We start from the raw sequence: 12221 nt of genomic DNA on the forward strand, positions 1-12221 counted from the left end.
TGTCTCAGTGTAGTATTTTAAAATTTATTTTCATCCTGGTTACCCTACCCTTTCCCTTTGCCACTCAGCAGGCAGATCAAAGAAAACACCTAGTGAAAGACAATTTGAGTAACAGTCATATCAAGTAGAGACAAATTGTGAATTGCTCAATATAAAGCATGATGTTTTGTTTTTCTTCCCTTTCCTTTTTTTTTAATTGAGGAGTGGGTATATAGCTTCTCAGTTCATATAAACTACATTATACCCTTTACTCTTATGAGGGCCTTTTTAATCAAAACAGTTGTCACAGTTTGTATATTCAGTGCCCTCTAGTGCATTATTTTTGAATTACAAAAGCATAATTTATCCTTGCTAAGCTGGTAGGAAAAAAATGTAAACTTCAGTCCATCTTTCCACTGTGATTTATTTTCCTAAGAGACCTATCTACACCTACATGCCTTTTCTTAGCCAAGAGATGCAGTAGGCTGCAATTTTTCTCATCTGTAAAGTAAGCATGATAATCGTAAGTACCAGAGTTCCTCTGAAGACTAAATGAGTAAATACCTGAAATGAGGTTGCCTGGCACATAGTAGGGGCTCAATAAATGCAAACTTTTTCGGGGGGAGTGTGTAGTGCTGATAATGGAAACCAGGGTCTTGGTTATGCTAGGCAAATGCTCTAATCCCAAGACCCTGATTGTTTTTCCAAATATAAATTCAGTCAATTCTATGCATGATTGAAGCCAAATAAACTCATCTTGGTTCAGGTGTCCTAATTATAATCTAGTTGGGGAGTGTAAGGAACATTAAAGAGTAATCAGAAAGTAAAGAATAAAAGCCTAGAGATAGGGGCTGGGGTTGTGGTTCAGTGATAGAGCACTCGCCTAGCATGTGTGAGGCACTGGGTTCGGTCCTCAGCACCACATAAACAAAATAAAGGTATTGTGTCCATCTACAACTAAAAAAGATTTATTTTTTAATTATTATTATTTTTTTAGGTGTAGATGGACACAACACAATGCCTTTATTTTTATGTGGTGCTGAGGATCGAACATGGGTCCTGCCTGTGCTAGGCAAGTGCTCTACCGCTGAGCCACAATCCAGCCCCAAAAAAATCTTTAGAATTATCTCTAGACTTTTTTTAATCTAGTCCCATCTTACTGAGTCACTTCATGACAATTCTGAAGTCAGGGATCACGTTAAATTTCTGTGTATTCTTCCTGGTGCATATAATTGTGCACCCTCAACGATATTTCTTGTTTTAATATTCAAGATCTAACTTTAGTCCAGAGGATTTTGCAATAGAGTAACTTCTGAACAGGATCTGTGTTATCAATGTGCAAGAATAAAAGAAGTGTAAACCAAATTAATTTTCTCAAACAGCCACCAGTTAATCTTTTATTGAGCTTTTATTAAGGTCTAGACACTACCAAGCAATTTGCATATGTGACTTCTTACTTTCACAAACATTCAATAAAGGAAAGGGACTATCCCTGTTTTTCCATGGAGAAAGCTTTGCTGACACATAATAATTGATAGAGTCATACTTAAATCTGAACCTACCTCTTGGGTCTACAAACATAACACTCCATCAGAAACTTTCCAAAGGAAGAACTTTTTAAGTTAAGCAGTTTTCAGAAGTGTATTCAAGGAGAATCTTAGCACTCTTCTCAAGCACCACACCAATAGTTTTAAGCCTGCTTTTTCAAGAAAGCCCTCCTATCCATCCTTGCCATAATGATAATTATCGTATTTATTTGGTATCTCACAGTTTTCAAAGGTGGTAGCTTATGTTTTCTAGAAACCCTTTGCATTTGTCATTAACTGAACCTCCAAGCTGGGAGCAAGTTCTTTTCTGGCAGAAGACTACAGCTGCTATTATTTACCCTCCAGGGGATGATAAAAAGCAAATCCCAAGCCTCAGAGCTGGGAACATGGAGCTCTGGCTGTGCAAGCATATAAAGAAATTTAGACAAAGGGGGAGGGGAGGCTCACATTCTGGCAATCCTGGTTGCATAGGGCCATAAGCTTTCCTGCTGGAAGCTATACCACAGACCCAAAAGCTCCATCTGGGTTGGCAAAACTACATTCACCAGTCCTTGAATCAGCCGTTCCTATCTATGTGCTCATTGCCTGTTCCAAATGTCATCTCCTTTCATTGCTTTTCCTCCAACTTTCCTTCCTGACCCTCATCCTCAACCCTAATCAGTTCTCCTCTTTAAAAGCTTCCTCCTGGTTTACACCTTAACCTCTTTGAAGGATTGCAGAACCAAAGCTTGTGTGGGCTGAAGGTTATAAATCAAAGGCATAGACAGGCAGTGTTGGGGAGGAGACTCCCAAAGAGTGGAGAGGCAGCAACTTCAAAACAAATGGACTTCTTTCATCCCATTAGGATTTTGATTTTTAAGGTCTACTGTTGTGGAAGAGCATGTCACCATAAGCTAGGGTTTCTGGAACTTTGGGAAAAAGCAAAGCAGAAGTAGAGAGTTGCCCATATGTCTTCTGTAACAGTTTCAGCAAAACTGGCCTAAAGAAGCCTCAGTTTCTTCTTCAGCAGAATAGGTATCACATTTCAAAAGTGGCTTTAAAGCATAGTGGCATCAACCATCGATAGTTTATCCATAATTAGAAATTTCACCAAAGGACAGAAGAGGTCAGATTTTGAAAGAGCTGACTGAATGTCATTTAAGAAAAGTTTCCAGTTTTCCATCAACTGTGTTAATGGGGGAGATCCAAAAACAGAATTACACTGGGACTTTAATTTTCATTTGCATTTGGCATTATGAGGCATTTGAGTAATTAACATTTTAATATGGGCGGTGCCCATGGTTCTGGAAATTTACAACTGTTTACAGCCAATAACAAAGCTACTCATTGAAGATGTTGACAAGCCTGGAATGCTGTCAAATGATTTTTCCAGCCTCCAGACCAACTCTGCTTATTGAGGCCTGGAAACAAAATGGGTTTTGGCTTTAGATAGAGGGAGGTTTAAATCCTGATACTGCTTTGCAAATTTTTAGATTTCTCACTTGAAAAATAAAAAAAATAAAATCTTATTTTGTTGTATTTATTTTTTTAATTATTTGGTTTTTTGTTTTTGGGGTGTGTGTGTGTGTGTGTGTGTGTGTGTGTGTGTAGTACTAGGGATTAAACCCCAGAGGTGCTCTGCTACTGAGCTAAGTCCCCAGTCCTTTTCATTTTTTGTTTAGAGACAAGGTCTCACTAGTATCGGCCCAGGCTGGCCTCCAACTTGTGACCCTCCTGTTTTCAGCCTCTGGGGTCACTGGTATTACAGGTGCGAAAAATAGGGAAAATGAAATAATATCAAGTACCTTGACCATGGAATCAGAGAATGACCTTAGAAGTTGTGAGGGTATGCCCAAAGCCATGAAATACACGTAGAATTCAATCACCTAGTTCAACTTTCCCCCCACACCAGGGATTGAACCTGGGGTGCTTAGCCACTGAGCCATCTCCTCAGCCCATTTTATATTTTGAGACAGGATCTCAGTCACTGAAGCTGGCTTTGAACTTGTGATCCTCAGTCTCCCAAGCCATATTATTTCAACTTCTAAGTAACTTGGATTGAGAACTTCTGTGAGTGGACCAGAGTTGCTAATTACTTGGGTTGGGAAAGCTATAGATCATAAAGGGGGCCCCAAAAGATCCAGGAAGATCACACCAGAATCACCTGCTAAAATCTCTGGCCGATGAGCAACCTCAACTCACATGGTAAACATATTTTATGTTCCAAAGACCCATCCAAAAAAATCAAAAATAAGTTGCTACTCAGTAGAGGACATGGCTACATGAATGGACACTGAAGTTTCTTAATAGATCCAGTCCAACACCTTGATTACAACCTGGTAAGAGGAAGGCCCTGAATTACAGGCACCAAGCAAACTATACCCCAGATTCCTGACTCAGAAACTGTGAGGTAAGTGTTTTAAGCTGGTTTACAAGAAGTTGCTGCTATACGGTTTAGCCTTAGTTATTTTAACCTACCTTATGTGGTAATATATGAACAATTCTCGATTCTTTTATATTTATACCATATGGCAGATGTGGCCTTGAGTTTTCTACATTGCCTGAGAGGCCAGATGACAAGACGACTCATTTGGGTAGTCTTCCTACATGAAACCATTTACACCACATGCACAAATTCTGAATTGTGACTGTAGGAGAAGGGGTAATTAGAATCAGGCAGAAAGAACTGAACACTGCCTGAGCATCCATGATCTGAAAAAACAAGCTGAAGTTCTACAGTTTCCTTACCATCCCTGTGATATCACTTGTCCTGAATTAAAGAGTCATTCTTGATCACTGAGTAGATTTGGGTTTTAAGACCATAAACAGAAAGTTTGGTTAACTAATCGTACATTCTTTCCAAAGAGCATGTTTGTTTTCGAGTCAGGGAAGTCTGAGCAATATTCTGCTAAATGTTTAGCTCTGGTATTACTTAGGATACAGATTCAACCATTGTAACAAACAGATGCCAACACAGGGGCCCAGTTTCTTCTCTTGTGCTACCATCCTCAACATATGATTTCCATGTTACATGCTCCCACTCTCAACGCCCCAGCAGAAAGGGGGAAGGTAAAGACACACTCCTCTTTAAGAACAACAGTCTGGATGTTGCATACATTGCTTATCTTGTCTATGGCCTAGCTAGCTGGCTGGGAAACCCATAGTAATGTGTTGGGCTAACTTTCTATCTCTGTAAGAGACCAGGTGTGACAGTGCCCACCTGTAGTTCCAGCTGCTTAGGAGGTTGAAGCAGAAAGATCACTTGAGCCCAGGAGTTTAGAAATTCAAGAAGTTGCTGCTTTATGGTTTATCCTTTCATTTTAATTTGTGCTGTGTGCTAATGCATGAACAATTATAATTATCAATACTTCATTTGAATTCATACTATGGCTTGGCACAGTGGCACATGCCCATAATCCCAGTAATTTAGGATGCTGAGGCAGGGCCTCAATAATTTAGCAAGGCCCTAAGCAACTTAGCAAGACCCATCTCAAAATAAAAAGGGCTGGGGTTGTAGCTCAGTGGTAAAGTGCTCCTGAGTTTAAATTCCCATTATCAAAATGGGTACCACGTGGCACATGTGGCCTCAAGTTCTCTACATTGTCTGAGAGATCAGATGGGCAATATAGCAATGCCCCATCATGAAAAGAAAATGCATATTGAAGAATAACAGTTTCTGCCATGGTTCCCTTCCCATGGTTTTGACTCCATACATACCTAATTAATAATTCAAAGTACTGAGCTAGAAGCCTACTGAGTTTATTATGTAAAGAAAATGTTAGCCAGGCCTAGTGATACATACCTATAATCCCAACTACTCAGGAGGCAGGAGGATTGCAAGTTTGAAGCTAACCTGCCCAACTTAATGAAAACCTGTCTCAAAATTTTAAAAAGGTTGGAGTTGTATCTCAGTGGTAGAGCACTTGCTTAGCATGTGGAAGGTCCTGGATTCAATCCCCAGTACTGCAAAAAAGGAAAGAAGGAAGAAAAGAAAATGATAAAAACTAGAGACGTTTTTATACTATTCATTATTTTTGGTTAGCAGAAAATATGAATCACTAAGAATTTAAGAATTACCGTCATGAGACTCCATCACCTACTGATAATGATTTATGATTCTGATGCATTTTCTAATAAAAATGTATACATCAATAACACAGAATCTCCTGCTGGTGATTCACATTAAATGATAAATGGCCTATAGTATTGCGTATTGGATAGGGTGGGGAAAAGACTTTAACCTGTCATAACAAGTAAAAGAATATAGAAATTGAGAGATTTTGGGCTGGGATCGTGGCTCAGCGGTAGAGCGCTCACCTAGCACGGGAGGGACCCGGGTTCAATCCTTAGCACCACATAAAAATAAAGGCATTGTGTTGTGTCCATCTACACCTAAAAAATAAATGTTAAAAAAAAGAAAGAAAGAAATTGAGAGATTTGTTTGGATATTAGTTCCACATTCTAAATGACTATAATGTGACCCTGAACAAATAACTAAAATTCTTTTTAAATTATTTTTTATTTTAATTTAACATTTACAGTGCTGGGGATTGGACCCAGGGGAGCTTTACTACTTGGCTACATCCCCAGCCCTTTTTATTTTGAGAAAGGGCTGGGGCCAGTTGCTGAGGCTGACCTCAAATTTGTGGTCCTCCTGCCTCAGCCTCTGGCATGCACCATGGCAACAGGCCAGTAACTAAAATTCTTAACGTTTTCATTTCCCATCTGTAAAATGGAAATTACTGTATTTGTCATAGGGGGCTAGACTACTGCAGTGTGCCACCATGCCCAGCTGAAAAATTACTTATATTTGGTGTTTCCAATCCCCATCCCCACTTTTAGATAATTATGAAAATCAATTATTCCTTCCTCTATCCCTTCAGGTATTCTTGGGCACCCACCATGTGGCCAGAATTGAGAAGGAAGGGCACATCAAAATGTTCTGAGAAATGTCAGCTGCAATACATTCATGAAGGGCTACTAGCAAGGGGTGGGTGCCAGCTGGTTGCCGTGCACACCTGTAATGCCAGCGACTCTGGAGGCCGAGGCAAGAGGATCAAATGTTTGAGGCCAGCCCTGGCAACTTAGAGAGACCCTGTCTCAAAAAATGAAAAGGACTGGGAATGTAACTCAGAGGTAAAATAACCTTGGTTCAAGCCTCAGTACTGAAAAAGAAACGGAAAAATAAAGAAGAGGCTGCCAACTGCCCATAGCATTCTTTTGGGGGACAGAGGCAGTGGATACTGGGGAATGAACCTAGGGCCTCCCGCAGGTGCTCTACCTCTGAGCTATATTCCCAGCTCAAGATCTCCCTTCATACCTCTTCCCCAGAGCCAAGAGGAGTCAAAGCAGTCTGCTGGAGGATGCTGCCATTTTACCCTGCACCAGCTCCTCAGCCCTATCAGCCCGAACTCTACTAATGTACCAATCAGCATTTCCTGGTTTTATCTAATCTCTTCTATTTGCTCCACCCTCTGAGAAGGAAATAGGAAAACAGATTTGCAGAAGTTGGTAAAATCTAGTGTCAGAAGGCAGGGTTCCATTTCTAGATCCAAGAAAAACTTCCTGTTAAGACTTTTCTTAGGAGCGGAAACTAGCTCTCTCAAATGAAAACCACAATTAATAATTCGATAATGTGTACTGTGTATTTAGCAAGCCTAAAATACAAGAGGGGATTGGTGAAAAGAAACCATCAGCTGAACGCCCCCAACTGAGCAGAATTCCTCCTCACTTCCCCACCACCACTGCCTGAAGGAACAGGGACAACTAGGGGAGTAGAAAAGCATTTGGGACAACCTGGCAAAGTAACCCAGCAAAGCCTCAGTGGTCACTCAAGGACTGTTTTACTCAGATTGCTCATCCTTTATCCAGATGGAATTAAATTTTTACAAAACAAAACAAAACAGAAAAGCTGCTGTGTTGGCCTACAAATTAACCCCAGGATTGGTTCAACATATGAAGTTTATGTCTTGCTTTCCTTATGTAACCAATACAGCTGGTGGTAGAATAGGAAGTAGAGACAAGAGGATTCTATTCAAGAGCCCTGGATGACAGACATTTGGAGCTGTATTACTAGCGCTTAAGACCTCCACCATCCTGGCAATAGAAGAAGAAAATACGTGGAGAATTCACACCTGCACTTCTGTGCTTCAGCCTGGAAGTGACAGTTTCTCAGTGGTTATAAAAACAAACAGGGGGCTAGATAGATGGGAAAGCATATAAATATTTGGTAAGTAATAAATACCTCTTCCCTAGCATCCTTTGGGGGTTGGGGAAAGTGCATGCTGGGGACTGAACCCAGGAGCTTTCTACCACTGGGCTATAGCTCCAGCCCTTTTTGAGACAGGGTCTCACTAGGTTACCTAGCCTGTCCCCAAATTTGTGATCCTCCTGCTTCAGCCTCTGGAGTTGCTGGAGTTTCAGGTGTGCACCACTATGCCTGACTTCCTAGCAGCCTTTTAACGCTTCAAGCATGCTACAACATGTTGTAGCAGCTCAGAATCCTAAAAGGATCACTTGTCTCATCTAAGGTTCTTTCTTATTTATTGAGCATCTTAACGTCTCTGGTCAAAAATAGCCTGCCCCATTTAAGGGTGGATTCTACATAAGGACTTCACTCTCAAAAGTTTCTCTCTCTCTCTCTCTCTCTCTCTCTCTCTATTTTTTTTTTTTTTTTACCTAATTAGCTAGTCCACAGGAACTAGCAGTTCAGCATGATCTCACAGAATGTTGCTGGGAGACTGACACAGCTTGGTATCCCTGGAAGCATGGATTGATCAGTCACTGGAATCAAAGCTAGTTATTTTTTTTTTTTTTAAATCATGGAATTGTAGGCCATCCACATGTAATTCAACTTAAATGACAACATAAAACTGAAGAATTGTTCTCTGAAGGATAGTTGACCAAAATTGTTTCAAATACATTATGATTCAAGCCTCCTCTTGCAAGAATTGACTCATGTTTGATTCTAGGCCAGTGTCTTCATGCCCAGGGAGGATTCTCTGTACTCATAATAATTACTAATTAGTTATATACACAGTCATACATCTATGATGAAGTTCTCATGAACAAACTTGTATGCCCTTACCAGGAAGCAAAAAGATTCACTTTCTGTGTGATAGCTCATCCAGTTCTTAAATTTATCTGCCTTCCCCTCTTGCTCCTTCCTTTGGGAACATTTTGTCATTCACCAAAAAGGCAGGAGAGAGCAAGGGAAATACAGATGAGTAGGAAGCTCACTGACTTCACAGGGCGGTTCTCAGTCACTTTGTTTTACTTGGCCTGCTTCAGAGTTGTTTGGGGACACATGAGGTTCTCCTACCATGAGGCCCTTTCCAGACCTGGTTTCCCCTTGGAATGACACATTATCCTTCCTTCAAATGTGGCAATTGTAAATTCCTGCCTGGGGAGCAGCAATTGCTTTGAATTACACACTATTTGAATAACCCAGTATGGAATTAACAAGGCCTCATTGTTCTTCAGTACTTTATTGAAATCTGCTATAGTAATTTCTGGTGACATTATATTCCCCTGCCTTGCATTTGACTATGCAAAGGAACAGTTTTTTTTCCTCCACATTGTAATTGGTTATTTTTAATTTTATATGTAATAAAACTTATTTTTACCATTTTATCAACACTGAACAGGAAGAAATAATAGTATCGGGGTTTTTCATTTCACTTTTTTCTTTCCATTTCCCTCTCTTTGGCATCTCTGATATGATCCCTCACCTTAAAAGTTTCTCAAATTTGGGGTGTCCAAAATAGTACTTCATGACTGCCATATACACACAGTATATCCACACAATTTAGGATTCTCCCCCCTTACAATTTGAGTATATGCTCTTTCTTAAATAGACCTCAGGAGCACCAAATCAATCAATAATCATCCCTGGCTCATGACACACTCATCATTGGTCTAGAATGCTATCTTAAATGTGTTTTTATGACAACTCAAGACAAACAATCTAGATTTACTCTTTAAATTAAAAACAATTATATGGGTGAAGTGACACATAGCTAGTTACAGCGATTCCTGAGGCTGGGGCAGGAAAATCATTTGAGCCCCCAAATTGAGGAAGCCTGGGCAACAGTAAAATGCTATTTTTTGTTTGTTTTGTTTTCTTTCTCCTAGTACTATGGATTGAACCCAGAGGCCCTCTACCACCTGAGTTACATCCCCAAGTCCTTTTTAATTCTCTTTTTAATTTTGAGACAGGGTCTCAAAAATTTGCTAAGACTGGCCTCAAACTTGCAATCTGGCCAAGCATGGTGGCACACACCTGTAATCTCAGCAGCTGGGGACAGGAAGATCGAAAATTCAAAGCCAGATGCAGTAATGGCAAGGCACTAATCAACTCAGTGAGACCCTGTCCCTAAATAAAATACAAAATAGGACTGGGGATGTGGCTCAGTAGTTGAGTGCCCCTAAATTCAATCCTCGGTACCCACCCCCCCACAAAAAAAAACCAAAAAACTGGCAATCCTCCTGCCCCACTCTCCCAAATCACTGGGATCATAGGCATACCACCATGTTCAACTAAGACCCCATTTCTTTAAATTAAAATTTTTTCAAAAAGTTTCTCACTTGTAAATTGTTTAATCATCTGCAGATAAAACTTAACAACCAATAGTAAATCTACCAATATTTACTTCCTAACTAAAATTATTTGTAACAGAATCAAAATTGAATCTGTCTATAATGACAAAGTCTAAAAGTAAGATCAATAAAAATGTTGAAATCAAGATGTAACAAGGCTTTAAGTAATCACATTTTGATTAGACTTTTATAAAGGTTAGAATAGACCCTTATAAAGGTTTCTGATTGAGAGAATGTGAATCAGAGTATTAGGGCCATCATGGAATCTTGTAGCCCAGTGAAGTCTAATAAAATAAGGGTCATGAAGATAAAAGCCAACTTGCAGCCAAAATAACTACTGAGAAAATTTCATACCCCATTAATAGGTAATGAAGTAAAATCTATACACCACTGAATAAAAATATAAATTCTGCTTAATAATATAAAATTTTAGGCCTACATTGCTTTTACTCCCCCAGAAAATGTTTTTCAAATCTGAAAAGGAATAATCTTAACTCATTTGTCCCCAACAACTTCTCAGATCTTGTGCCTAGGTTGAAATTTTTGTGTCAGGAGAATTGGGAGATATTTTTGATAGTTATACTATCAGAAGTATAATGATTTTTTTCTTATTTACTGAACCCAGAGGTGCTTTACTATTTAGAGACAACTTCAGCCCTTTTTTGTTTTTTACTTTGAAATAAGGTCTTACTAAGTTGCCTAGTCTAGCTTCCAACTTATGATCTTCCTGCCTCTGCCTTCCATGTAGCTGGGATTATAGGGATATTCTCCTGTGCCTGCCTAATAAATTTTTTTTAAAAAATCTTGAGATGGTGGAAGATGGCTGTGCCGGGAGGGGCGGAATAAAGGTTATATCTTAAGCCCTAGCCTGTTAGAAGAAGAACTGGAGAGGCACCAGCTGTTGAGAGGAGAATAATAGGGTCAAGATAGAAAACTATAAACCACATGATACTATCAAGGAAAATTCAGTTTTTGATATGATAGCCAGAAAAATTGAACAACTACTAGAAGCAGAAAGGAATCTACTTGAACATGGATCCACATACATTGGACTTAATGCTGCTCTCTGTGGCCTAATAGCAAACAGTCCTTTCCAGCGCATCTTACACATAACACAGGCCGGAATAGCTGCTGGCTTACCAATAGCAGTTCTCCCATTTTGACAGTGAATGCATCTTTCAAAGGTTTTGTAGGTTTACCTTTGAATATAGGTGATTTGAATTGTGAAAACTGTACCATGACACAGGTTGGACTTGTTGGTTTTGTTTTAGGAGGTCTATACCCTATGTTCTTGGCTATGACTATAAATGGTGGCCTAGCAGCCAGGTATCAATCAGCCCTGCTACCAGACAAAGGAAACACCTTAATTTACTGGATTAAAATGTCTAAGCCTATCTTCAGAAAGATATTATTTCCCATTTTACTTCAGACTATGTTGGCAGCATAGTCTAGGGTCTAGACCATATAAAGTACTTATAAAGGCCCTTCAGTTACCTCAACCTGGCCTAGAAATTCACTGATTTCGAGCAATGTCTCCTAATGTTAAAAATAAACATAAACTTGTAATTTATCTTAAGAGGTATGATTCTGGGGCTGTGGCTGTGGCTCAGTGGCAGAGCACTTGCCTAGCATGTGTGAGGCACTGAGTTCGATCCTCAGCACCACATATAAATAAATTTTAAAAAAAGGTACATCAACAACTAAAAAATATTTAAAAAAAAGAGAGAGGTATAATTCTGAGACCTACAACAAAAGGCTACACACAGAGCAACAAAGACTGGACTCCAGATGCCCACTTAATACATTAAGCATTGAATTTGGACTGTAACATTAGAAAAAAATACAGAAATTTTCAATGAAGACTTTACAAAGTCAAACAGGAAAATTAAAACAAAAATTGATATAGCAAAAAAAATCTTTAGATGGTGATCATGAATGCTTTAAAAAAAAAAAAAAGTCTGTAATCTGTACTGAAAGGATTTTATCCTATACAGTTGCATGCCAGCTTCTCCCATTTCCAAACCAGAGGCTTTCTTTGAAGAATTTCCTATTAGAAAAAAATTATTGACAGCAGCCATGAAGTGGTCATGGCTGCTGTCAATAATTTCATTAGCAAGG

General features: G+C 39.3%; 1 pseudogene; it reads left to right on the top strand.

Annotated features, from left to right (window-relative positions):
- The first annotated feature begins 493 nt into the window (after window positions 1-493).
- Window positions 494-11782, top strand: LOC107144427 (annotated as a pseudogene).
- The last annotated feature ends 439 nt before the right edge of the window (window positions 11783-12221 follow it).

Source organism: Marmota marmota, unplaced genomic scaffold (genome assembly GCF_001458135.2).
Source record: "Marmota marmota marmota unplaced genomic scaffold, marMar, whole genome shotgun sequence".
NCBI lineage: Eukaryota > Metazoa > Chordata > Mammalia > Rodentia > Sciuridae > Marmota > Marmota marmota.